Raw genomic sequence first — 12,109 nt, 5'->3', positions numbered from 1 at the left:
CAGGCAAAAAGTCTCCTGAATTGAAATTATGCTTTTATTCATAAAGCAACCAACACTATATTTCAAAGAAACCAAAGCCCAAACGTTTATGTGGTGTTATTTTGCAAATAACACCATGAAGCCTCAGGTTTTAAATATTACAGACAAGTTGATGGTTGCACTTGAATGATCAAATAAACCAAGTTCAAGGACAGCTCCATCCTATAGGTTGAAAAGCAACAAAAGAATAATAAGAAACCAGGGAAGAACTGATTTAAAATTACAAGTATTTAAGTTACTCATGGGATTGCACTTCTCACAAGGCCAAGTAAAAATCTATATCTGTGCTTCTTCAGTGACATTCTTTCCTCAGCTCTTTATTTGTCAAATAAAGAAAACATGTGTTTGGGAATCCTACCCAGCTAATGATAATGTTCTGCAGTAGAGAAGTAAGTCACTGAACTATGAAAACAGATTTTTTTTTAAAGGAATCAAATGGTATTGAATATTGATCAAAATATCAAAACACATATGTACAAACATCTTTGAAATGTTTTCATATAATTAAAAAGATGTTTATGAAATATATAATACATATATATTTTCTGGGGTAACTTGAGAACTTCTTTTGTGTTTTGTTTGTAAACTGATATTTCTGTATACTAGAATTTAGAGGTAGAACTGTTACTTGCATTCACTTATGTTTCCATATTATACTTTACTTCCTAATATGCTATAAGTTCAATATTTGGTTGAATCAGTACAGATTAGAAAGCTTACTCCCCATCTCATTCACCTAGTTAGGGTTCTGGGTATATAATCCAAGATATCCTTGGACAAAAGAACCTTTAGGATATCAAGGTTTCGAAGTTTGAATTTCTGTGATAGAAACATATTTTTATGTGACTAAACTAAAAGTGTTCTAAAAACTAAGACTGTCCCATCTTTTACTTACTATGAATGCTCACCAGTAAAATGGAAAAAGCCAAATTTGCTGAGTTGTCACAACACACTCACTAGCCAGTCAGCATATATACACATCGTGGTCATAAAGGTTTATAAGTATTCTAATAAGAACTCTATTATTTTAGGAAACAGTTTCTCTATGCCAACACATCAGTACGTTTCCATTTGGTCTGACAGGAAGCAAGAGCCCTAGCATAAATTTGGTCATAGAACAACATAGAACAGTGAAGTACACATGGCAACAGTGCTGGGAGTTTATGTAATAGCTTTCCTCTCGAAGCTTCTACAAGCCTACAGACCTCGTTTCATTATCTTTCCTCACAAAAGATGTTCTGCTCATATGTAAAGTGGGCCAAGCATTCCTTATAAAGTAAAATACATTCATCTCCCAGAAATAGCTGTCCATGAATAAATTTCAGATAAACAAGGCTATACATGTTACACTGAGCACTGTAAAATATATATTTTTATCGTTATTCTCTTCAGAAAAAGCACAGACAATTTGAAGCTGGGAATTATTACACCAGATTTGTGGAGCTTTAATTTGGCGAAACTGTCAGAAACACAGATTTTTCTGTAGGGATCTGGCAAGAAAATGTTACCACTACAAGTAAAATAGAATTCTATACATATAAATGAAACAATATGGTTTTGAAATATAAAAATACTTAATAATACTAATTGTGCACATTTCAAACCTCACACACATTCTTCCTTTTCTTCTTTCCTAAGGTCCTAATACACACAATTTCAAGAACTCAGATTTAGAATTTTAGAGAATAATACAGATTTAAAGACAACTAAAAAATACTGAATAAACATAATTTAATATCACTATAATTTACATTTTCTTTCTAAGGTACAGTAAACCAAAGATAATGGTGGAAGATAAACTGACTACTAAATAGTTTAATGCTATGCTTGTTTCAAACGTAAGTGATAATACCCAGTTTCATATAAATAATAAGCTCTGTTGAATATGGATATATTATTAAACTATATTATTTATTAACTCAAAAATTCAAGATTTACTTTGGAAATATTTTAAAAATATATAATTTATAATCACATGACACAGATATCCAAAAATCTCAAAGACTACTATAATTTTCCCCAAAACAAAAAGGAAATCCACTTTATTTTAAAACTATACATTTGCATTTCAGAAGAATTAAAAATATTTTGCAATCAAATGCAAATTTTACTACTCAGGCTGATTAGTCACTTAGTTTTAAACATATCAATTGCATTTCTTCATAGAAAAAAAAATCAAATTAAATGGCCCATTCATTTAAAAACTGTAAAACTTTAGCATTGAAAAAGGAAGTGCTTACTAGAAAGGTAACTTTCATCCACTGCATATCCATAGCAAAGTGAATTTTAAAAATCTTTCATACCCTTTACTTATTGCTATCATTCTCAACATTTCCACAGTCTAGAAATTGTGGACTGCTTTCCCTGAAAAAGTGAATGTGCTAAGTAACTGCCATTGAACAAGAATAAATAAAAATCTCATTAATGTATTTCTATTATTTTAATATTCAGAAAAAATAGATTCAGCAAGTGTACCTAGGCCAGCTTTAAGAAAGATATAAATATATATTTATATATCTGTATATATTAAAAACACAGTGTCTTATTGTGGGTATGAAAAAAGATGAGGCAAGTATGTGTTAAAAGTCTGTATTCTTAGAGAGCATAGACATCTTCTATGTAATATTCCTTATTTTTAAATTAAAAAATATTTGCTCACAATGCGAGTTAATTGCCTAAGTTAGAATCTGAAAGCAAAAAATTCTGAAATAGACTATGTGCCTGTGTATATTGTATATGAAATAACACATCAACATTTTAATTTAAAAATCTCTAAAATTTCAAAAGTTACTTACTTTCTAAAAGGATGAATTGGAAGAATTGCGATATCCCAATTTATAAAAAGAGAAGACAAAGAAAAAAGGGAAAAAAAGAGTTAGTTTTCCAGCTTAAAATGCAATTCTACATCCCACTATTTCAATAAATAAGACAGCATACAAGAAACACACCAAACTCTTAGATTTGGCTGTAAACTCTGGAGGACTGGAGTAAAAGGTAAATTCCACTTTCTTCCCTACACTTCCATAATGTTTTCATTTTGTCTACAATGCTCATATATTGATAGCACCATATTGGGCATATAATTAGAAATAAACAGTCAGGACACTATCTGTCCCCAGTTCTCTTCTTTCTGCCATGCCCTGTAACTAGGCCCTTCCCCATACACCTGCCAGGAGAGATATACAGCTTCTTCTATTTGTTTGTCTTCCTCCCTAGACTGTAGGGCTGTGGAACCCTTCTGGCTTGTTTTCATTTCCCACAACCCCTGAAGCAGAACGGGGTGAAATTTGGAGGCAGGGGAGCAGGCATAATTTAAACTGTCTAGACATCAAAGAACCCCCAGAGATGCTTTGCAGAGCCCCAGTGCTGTGTGAACTACAGAAAAACCGTTGCTTTATCACATCAAATTGCTGACAGAACATATAAAATTTTACTAATAGTGCACACTTGGTGAAGAGAATGGATGGCCTATCTATTTTAATAATTTTTAAAACCAGAGAAAATACCTGGGGAATGCAATTGGAAGGATATTTAGATACGACAAAGAAAACATCATTCCTTTCCATAGAAAATTAATAATGCTTTATAAGGCACTAATTAAGTAATCCAAACCTTAAGCTACTTTGTTTTACTAAGCATCTCTTCATAAAAATTTCAGATGAAGCTATTTCCTGAAAACATTTTTAAATCTTGCTTTGTAATCTGGGGAACATTGAAAAAAGTAATCCTAAACAACGTTAAGTCTAAAAATTCGACAGATTTAAGGAGTGATTATTAAGCAGCATTATTCATCAGTTACTGTGCTAAGTCCTATTAATACAAATTAACTGAACCAATTTTATATTCACTCTTTAAAATAAATTAATAATACTTCAAGTATTTTCAGTGTCGAGAGCCAGGAGAAAAATGTCTTAATTTTAAAGAATATATTTTTAAGAGGAAGTTATGCGGACCTCTGAGATGGAAGTAATGTTTCAGTTCTTTATACAGAATATTAGTATTCATTATGTGAAAATTAACTGTTTACTTAGGATTTGGTCATTTCATTTTACATGTGTTATACTTCCCAAAAATGTTTTTTAAAATACTGAAAAACAAATAACGCACCCTTGGCTTTATGCATGTGCTTACATATTCAATGGGCAAGTCACTACTAGTGGAGAAGAAAAGACTTTCTACCACGGAATGTGGATAAGTCTTAAACACACATACACACAGTTTATACCCGTTGATAAATCAGTAACCTAGATGATTAAAAACTATCCTAGAAAGTCAAGGCCAAACTAACTTCTTTTTATTTTTTTGAAAGGCAAATATATTAGGCATTTATTGAGTACATCATTATTTTTTTTACTTAGTTTATTTATTTTAATTGGAGGCTAATTACTTTATAATATTGTAGTGGTTTTTGCCATACATTGACAGGAATCAGCCCTGGGTGTACATGCAAACTAACTTCTTACTCTGAGAAACAATACTGTTAGTCTGGAACCCTTGAAAATGATTGGAAAAAAATCTAAAGGAGCTCAGAACACAGAATATTAGACCAAAAAAGGATCTACAGAAAGTCCGAAATTTGATTTGAATGATGAGAACAGTGTCTCAAATTTCACAGTACCTCTTAGATCACTAGTGAAAGTTTTTTTAATGGGCACTGACATATGGCAAATAACAAAGATTTAAGTTATAAAATGTAAGTTTGATTCCAAGTTTTGCAGGTATAACTGAGACTGCGGTTAAGAATCTCACTGTAGTCAACTAGCTAAGAGATACAGCTGAAATCTAAATTCTACTCTGATTTCAAACCCCATATAAACATACAAAAATAAACAAGAACAACCAATTAATTCAAGAGATGAGTCATTTAAAAGGAAGATATTTTGCATATTTCTTTATAAAGAATACCTACATGCTTTTCATTATTCAATGTGTCTGTAGGGTAAAACTGGAAACATAGTCCCAAGTATTCTTTTACTAGGTATGGATATTGAAGCAAGAAATAATTACCAAGTGACATATGTTGCACAATTCTTAAATTTAGAGAAACAGTTTCAGACTCTAAACCTAAACACACATCTCTGATTGGCTTGAACAATGTAAAATTATATTCTTTGGGGAATATAAACAGACATTTGAACTTAGACCTTTTATCCACCTTATGGACACAAATGAAGCTACCACTAGATAGACTACAGTGATTCCTATAGTCATGTTCACTAAACAGACCTTTTGTTTTAGAAGACAAGAATTTCAAAACATCAATACAAGGAAAAAAGTTTGCTCAGTATTATTTTAGAATAGTATCTATAAGGAAAATTAAGAAATAGTCCTATAAAAATGTAAGCTAAAGCATATAATCTAAATTATAATTTTTAAAGACCTCAAAGTAAAATATGAGGTGAGCTGGTTATCTTTGATTATAGACATTAAGGGAAGGATATACCACATGTATAGCTGGATACCAGCAACGGTACGCATGTCGTGACGGGCCACATTACCACTGCTACACTAGGAAAGGCAATGCAGTACAATGAACGAGACTCTGGCTTCTGAAGCCAGTTAGCCTGAATTCAGCTGAGGATAGACCATTTACTAGCTCTATGACTTTAGACTTCATTTCTATGGGTCTCAGGCTTCACAGCTACAAAATGTGGATAACAAAGGTCACTATTTCATAGGGGATTATTCTGAAGACTTAATGAGTTAAAATACATAAAACACCTAGAATTGTGTCTGGTATATTGTATGTGTTTAAAAATTATAAATTATTATTACTATGTATAATAATAATGAATTATTATGAAAGGAAATCAACTCTGAATATTCATTGGAATGACTGATGCTGAAGCTGAAGCTCCAATACTTTGGCCACCTGATGCAAACAGCCGACTCACTGGAAAGACCCTGATGCTGGGAAACATTGAGGGCAAGAAGAGAAGGGGGTGAGACAGGATGAGACGGTGGGATGGCATCATCGACTCAATGGACATGCTGCTACTGCTGCTGCTAAGCCGCTTCTGTCGTGTCCGACTCTGTGTGACCCCAGGGACAGCAGTCCACCAGGCTCCTCCATCCCTGGGCTTCTCCAGGCAAGAGTACTGGAGTGGGTTGCCATGTCCTTCTCCACAATGGACATAAGTCTGAGCAAACTCCAGGAGACAGTGAAGGACTGGGAAGCCTGGCATGCTGCAGTCCACGAAGTCGCAAAGAGTCAGACACAACTTAGCAACTGAACAACAATTATGATAACTACTATGCCCCAAAATAACCAACATCTAGAGATACAAAGGATGGCAAATGGAAAGAGATTAAATATTCTGTAGTTTAAAGAACTTATTCAGATAAAATTTTGTTTAATTTCATTTTTGTTTCATTAGCAAAAATAAGTGAACATATACAAGCGTATACATTCCTTTCCCATAGCCTTTCACATGTGATTAATACTGAAAATAACTTATTCAGTAGAGAGAAAAGATGCTAAAAATATCTATTATTATAGATGCCATTTATTGAGCATCTCTATGTGACTGGGCTTTCACACTATTATTTATATTCCTTACAGTCCCCATAGAATGCAAGCATGACCCCTAGTTTTACAGATGTAACCGAGGCTGAGAGGTTAAGACTCAGAGTGCAGTCAGATAACAACTAAGTGATACAGCTGAAATCCAAATTCTACTCTGATTTCAACACCCATGCTCTTTTGACTACCCCCAATTCTGTCTATAGAGTTGTTTCTTCCACTTAACTAACTTTGGATACCACAGGTGAATATATAACACTTGAGGGAAACACACAAAGGAAAGCCAGATGCCAGAAAAGAATAAGATGTTGGCTTCATCTTCATTTAATATTGTCTGTAACAATGACTCCCCTAGGGTAAATTCCAAATAATATAATGAAAGAACCAGATTACAGAAGATGACATTGTTGGTTGTCTTGTTCAGGTAATGCTACCCTATGAAAATGAAGGAAGAAAGACCTTTGAGAGAATATGGTTAAGAATTCAGACCCATAATTGAGATGCCTCTTTGCAGAACTAGATCATTAAAGAATAACACAATCCATTAGCTGAATAAATATTTATTGAGCACATTATATATGTGAAGCTAATCTTGAAATAAATTTGCATTCTTGACAGTGCTTTGCACAGAACAGAAATGTAGGCTGGGCTGAACTGAATTCTCTGAATACATATGAAATGACAAGGGATTCAGGAGAAAGGAGCCTTGAAGCATGTGTCACAAAATGAAGAAAATCATTTGGAATTTAGATGTTATCCCTAATTTATTCTAAGGAGGCAATTGGGATGCAATCATTTGTGGATTTATTCTATCACCAACTCCGGCGCAGAGGCAGCCAACCCATGGTCTTTGATGGCTCTTCAGGACTTTATACTATTTCCCTACAAATGTAGTCTCAGAGTATTTTCACTTAAACCAAAAAACAAACAAACAAACAAAAAAAACATATAAAATAAAACAATGGATTTCATATATTAAAGGACAGCACTGTAAGCACAATTGGTATGATAAAACAGGTTCGTATCAAAATGTTAATTTCTGTATTCTACTTGTAGCCACTCACACTCTCTCATTTTGTTATTAATGGCCAATACCACAGCATTTCTGAATGTGCGCTATGGGATGTTAGTTCCAAGTGCTCCTCAAAAAAACTGTCAAAGGAGTTTCAGAAAAAAAAATGCATTCTCTTCTTGCAAACTCAGCAAATATATTAACAGTGTACACTAAAATCTTTGAAAAATCTTACATTAACTCTAGAAACCTGCTTAAGTTAGTGTTTCCTAAGCATATATAATTTAAAAATCTTCTCCACAATAGTATGTAGCAACATCTCTGATTATAGTATGCCAAGAAAAATACTTGAGGAAATGCCGAACTATATTTATGGTTAGGGTCATGAGGAAACAGTACCTAGTGGTCATATTCCCAGGAACATTTAATTGTATGAGCAAGATGCTTAAAAATTATTTGAAAGGTATATAAAATAGTTGTTTCTCTGTGAAAAAATAATGGAGTGTGATTATTCTTCCCTGTGTAGACTTACAAAATTGAAAAGCATCCAGGTACTTCAAACAGCATTGAAAAATTCACAAACAGTACCCATATATAAATGAAAATATATTTGCAATATCATGTTACCTGAAATGAAAGTCATCATACTTCTCTCTCCCAGTGGAGAGCTTCCTCCTGACTCTATTTCTGTCACTCAATGAGTATGGTCTTCCTCTTCATCACCCAGAAATGAAGCATTTCTTAGACTATTAGAATTATTCTGCCTCAACAAAGTTCATCTTTCAATTTACATTTTTCATTTCCTCACAGCCTAATTCAAGCAATCTTTACATCACAAGAGGACAGTTTTAGAAACCCTAGCCCTACCCCTGCCTTCAATGTCTGCCTGCTGCAATTCCATCTACCCACCGGCACCAGGGCCATGTTCCTGTTTAAAAGACAAAAACAGATAAAATGTTGCTCAGGCTTCAGGCCTTGACATACACCAGACTGACTGACTGCTTCTTTACCATCAGTACTTTTCACTCCCTACCAAAGGAAGCACAGAGTCATTGGGATCCTCTACGGTAGGATCCGCAACCCCTTCATCTCCACCTTCCCCAACTCTCAGGTTACTCCCCAACCCCAAGACTACTCTCCTCTAATCTGATGCAACTCAGTAAACCGTGTGCCTCTGCAGTTTCCCATCTCTCTGTTTTGGCTCCTCTGGCATCCTCTGCCTGGAAATGCATCCCACTCTTTGCTCCATTTATCACTCAAAATAAAGTGTTTAGCTACCACCTGTATGGTGACGTCTTCCATGATACCAGGGTGTCTCCCTCATTGTACGGCAGTCTCAACACCCTGGATATCACTCACAATTTCCTCTCATTACAACCGTTTATGCGTCTAACTCTCCTGCCCTTAAAACTTCCAACAAGTTTGGGAATGCCACGGGGGACAGACACATATTTATCTATCCTTTATTATTTGACAAGCAATCCCAAGGCACTCAGAAGGTGTCTGCTGAAATGAACATAATCATTGCTATAAAAACTGTTGCAATCACTCACGGATCTGTGGACATAACACCCACACACTGAATAGCCTCTATAGTCTATTTAAACTCCTGACTACAATCATGTGTGTCAAACAGCCAACATATCACACAGGCTACGTAGCAGCCATATTATATTTGCACGCTCTGCATTCCTTTCTCCTAGGAACTTTCCTTACTTTAGTTTAGCCATCACTGAAATGGTCCTGACTTCATCAGAAAGGCTAGCCTTGGTAACTATCTGGCCAGATGGTAAGAGTTTGAGTATCTTTGGGGAAGCATATAGAAATAAAGGGAATGAGCATACATTATTTTCAGTAGAAACATAAGCTGTAAAGAGATCAAAAAAAAACATATTAGCTAGGGACTACCTTCGCCTCGACAAGGAGGGAGCCTACCAAGAACAAAACTAACCACAGTCAAGCAGAGCAAAACAGAGGAAGAAAACATGGGGGAAACGATGGCATCACTTGGACTCCTGCATTATCTAGTCATGTTGAAGGTCAACTGGATGTCCACGTTAAATAACCCAACAAATCCCCTGCTTATTTTATTGTTGACACTTGGATAACTGAGAGGCTGACCTCATTTTTCTAAGCCTCAATGTGCTCCTCTGTAAAATGATGAGTTTAAAATAGGTGATGATGATGCATCTGAGTCAGTTCTAATGAGGTGGATAAATCTAGAGCCTAGTATACAGAGTGAAGTAAGTCAGAAAGAAAAACACCAACAGTATATTAATGCATATATAATGGAATCCAGAAGGATGGTACTGACAAATATGTTCACAGAGCAGCAACAGAGATGCAGACACAGAGGACAGACATATGGACAAGGGTTGGACAGAAGAGGTAGAGGGTGAGATGAGTGGAGAGAGCGGCATGGATGCAGGAACGTGAAAGTCACTCAGTTGTGTCCAACTCTTTGCAACCCTGTGGACTATACAGTCCATGGAATTCTCCAGGCCAGAACGCTGAAATGAGTAGCCTTTCCCTTCTCCAGGGGATCCTCCCAACCCAGGGATTGAACCCAGGTCTCCCACATTGCAGGTGGATTCTTAACCAGCTGAGCCACAAGGGAAGCCCAAGTGAGTAGCCTATCCCTTCTCCAGCAGATCTTCCCAACCCAGGAACTGAACTGGGGTCTCCTGCACTGCCGGTGCATTCTTTACCAGCTCAGCCACAAGAGAAGCCTGCATGGATGCTCATACACTAACATATGTGCATATATGTCCAATGGCAACTTGCTGGATGACTCAGGGAACACAAGCTGGGCTCGGTAATAACCTAGACGGTTGGGAATGGGTGAGAGGTAGGAGGGAGATTCAAGAGGGAGGGGACGTATGTACACCTATGGTTAATTCATACTGATGTATGACAGAAACCAAACCAATACTGTAAACCAATCATCAATCAATTAAAATTAAATATTTTTAAAAATATGTGATGAGTTTTAAATAGCTTTAAAATGAAAGTTCTACTAATATCTTTCTGGTTAAGGCTTCAAGGGCAATTACAAATGGTTGGACAATTGGCACGTTGTTCATTTTAGCCACGCCACCTGTCTCTTCGCCTCTCTTCCTACTCATTTGTCAAAGAAGGCTCCCATTCTCCTCCTAAAAACTTCTAATCAACTCTCTAGGCTATAGTAATGGTTTCTGAACTTCTGTAGGCATCACAGCCTGTCCTGTGACTGTCGCATTTAGCTCTGGGCTATCTAATATCTCATGGCTCAAAGGCAATAAGAGCCTTAGGATGCTGGCTTCATCAGGACCCTTTCTGTCCCCCTCATAAAGGCCCTGTCAGACTCGGATGCTCAGAAAACATTCAGGGACTGGTGATAAGCTTAACATTTCATAATCTACAGAACAGAACAAAATTTGAAGGATGGCAATACCAGAAATTGGCTGAGGACGTCCAGAAACAGGAACTATGAATTACTCTAGTGAGAATATAAACTGACACAGCCAGTTTGAAAAGACATCTGGCAATATGTAGAGGAAAACAAAACCAAACAGGTGTGCAAGCTTTACAAATCAGCAATTCCACTTTTTGGTATAGACCCTAGAAAAACTCAACTCACATTCACAGAACTTAATTTTTTTAGGAGAAAAAAAAAAAAACTGTCAGTAAATTAAATGTTCAACAGAATATAATAACTATAGACATAGATACACTTAATCTATATATACACAGTGAAATTATAAAATTCTGAGCCCCAATGGTGTACAGCAAACATATAACAATGATTAACTCTGAGTAAAAAAGGAAATCAAAGGAACTCCAGCTTTTTTCTGCCAGACTTTATTTAAAAGAAATCCAAAGCAAATATGACAATACGTCTACAACTGTTAATTCCAGCTGGTGCTTGTTGGTCTACGATATTTTGCTGTATTTTCAAAATTTTTCAGAACAGAAAAAATAAAGACTATTGATAATTTTGTTCTTTAATCCAAAGTTTATCTGCTGTCCAATTCTATTAGATCTTTCTCCCTATTTCAGCTTATATTAAGGTTTAAATATTTTGCACATGTAAATCCATATATACATGGAAATTATATGGAAGTATAAAGGTACATCATTATACAGACTAAAAGTAATAAGCCACTCTCAACTTCTCCCAACGACACCCACTGCTTCTGAAATAATGACTATTAATGATGTACCATGTTTTTTTTTTCTCCCAGAGTTTTTCCTATTTTTATTCTGATATATGTATAGATTCAATTCTATGCTTTTGTATTTTAAATTTATTTTCAACAGAAGTGAGAGCTGTTATTGAGAGATTCAATTCTATGCTTTTGTATTTTAAATTTATTTTCAACAGAAGTGAGAGCTGTTAAAGCAGTAGATGCATGCTTTTTTACTTAATAACCTTAAGTAAGTTTCCCATAGAATATATTTTTTGTTCTTAATGTTGCACAGACTATTAAATGCTCTTAATAATCATGCAATGCTCCCACTATCCTATAGAGTAGATAAGCTGTACTGTAATTTTT

General features: G+C 35.2%; 1 protein-coding gene across 1 annotated transcript in view; it reads right to left on the bottom strand.

Annotated features, from left to right (window-relative positions):
- Positions 1-12,109, bottom strand: part of ASXL3 (ASXL transcriptional regulator 3) — a 197,340-nt gene that overhangs the window by 126,433 nt on the left and 58,798 nt on the right. The gene's annotated exons all lie outside the window — the stretch shown is intronic.

This window comes from Oryx dammah, unplaced genomic scaffold (genome assembly GCF_014754425.2).
Source record: "Oryx dammah isolate SB20612 unplaced genomic scaffold, SCBI_Odam_1.1 HiC_scaffold_22, whole genome shotgun sequence".
NCBI lineage: Eukaryota > Metazoa > Chordata > Mammalia > Artiodactyla > Bovidae > Oryx > Oryx dammah.
The sequence above is the reverse complement of the archived record's forward strand: the minus strand, read 5'-3'. Positions and strand labels throughout refer to the sequence as shown.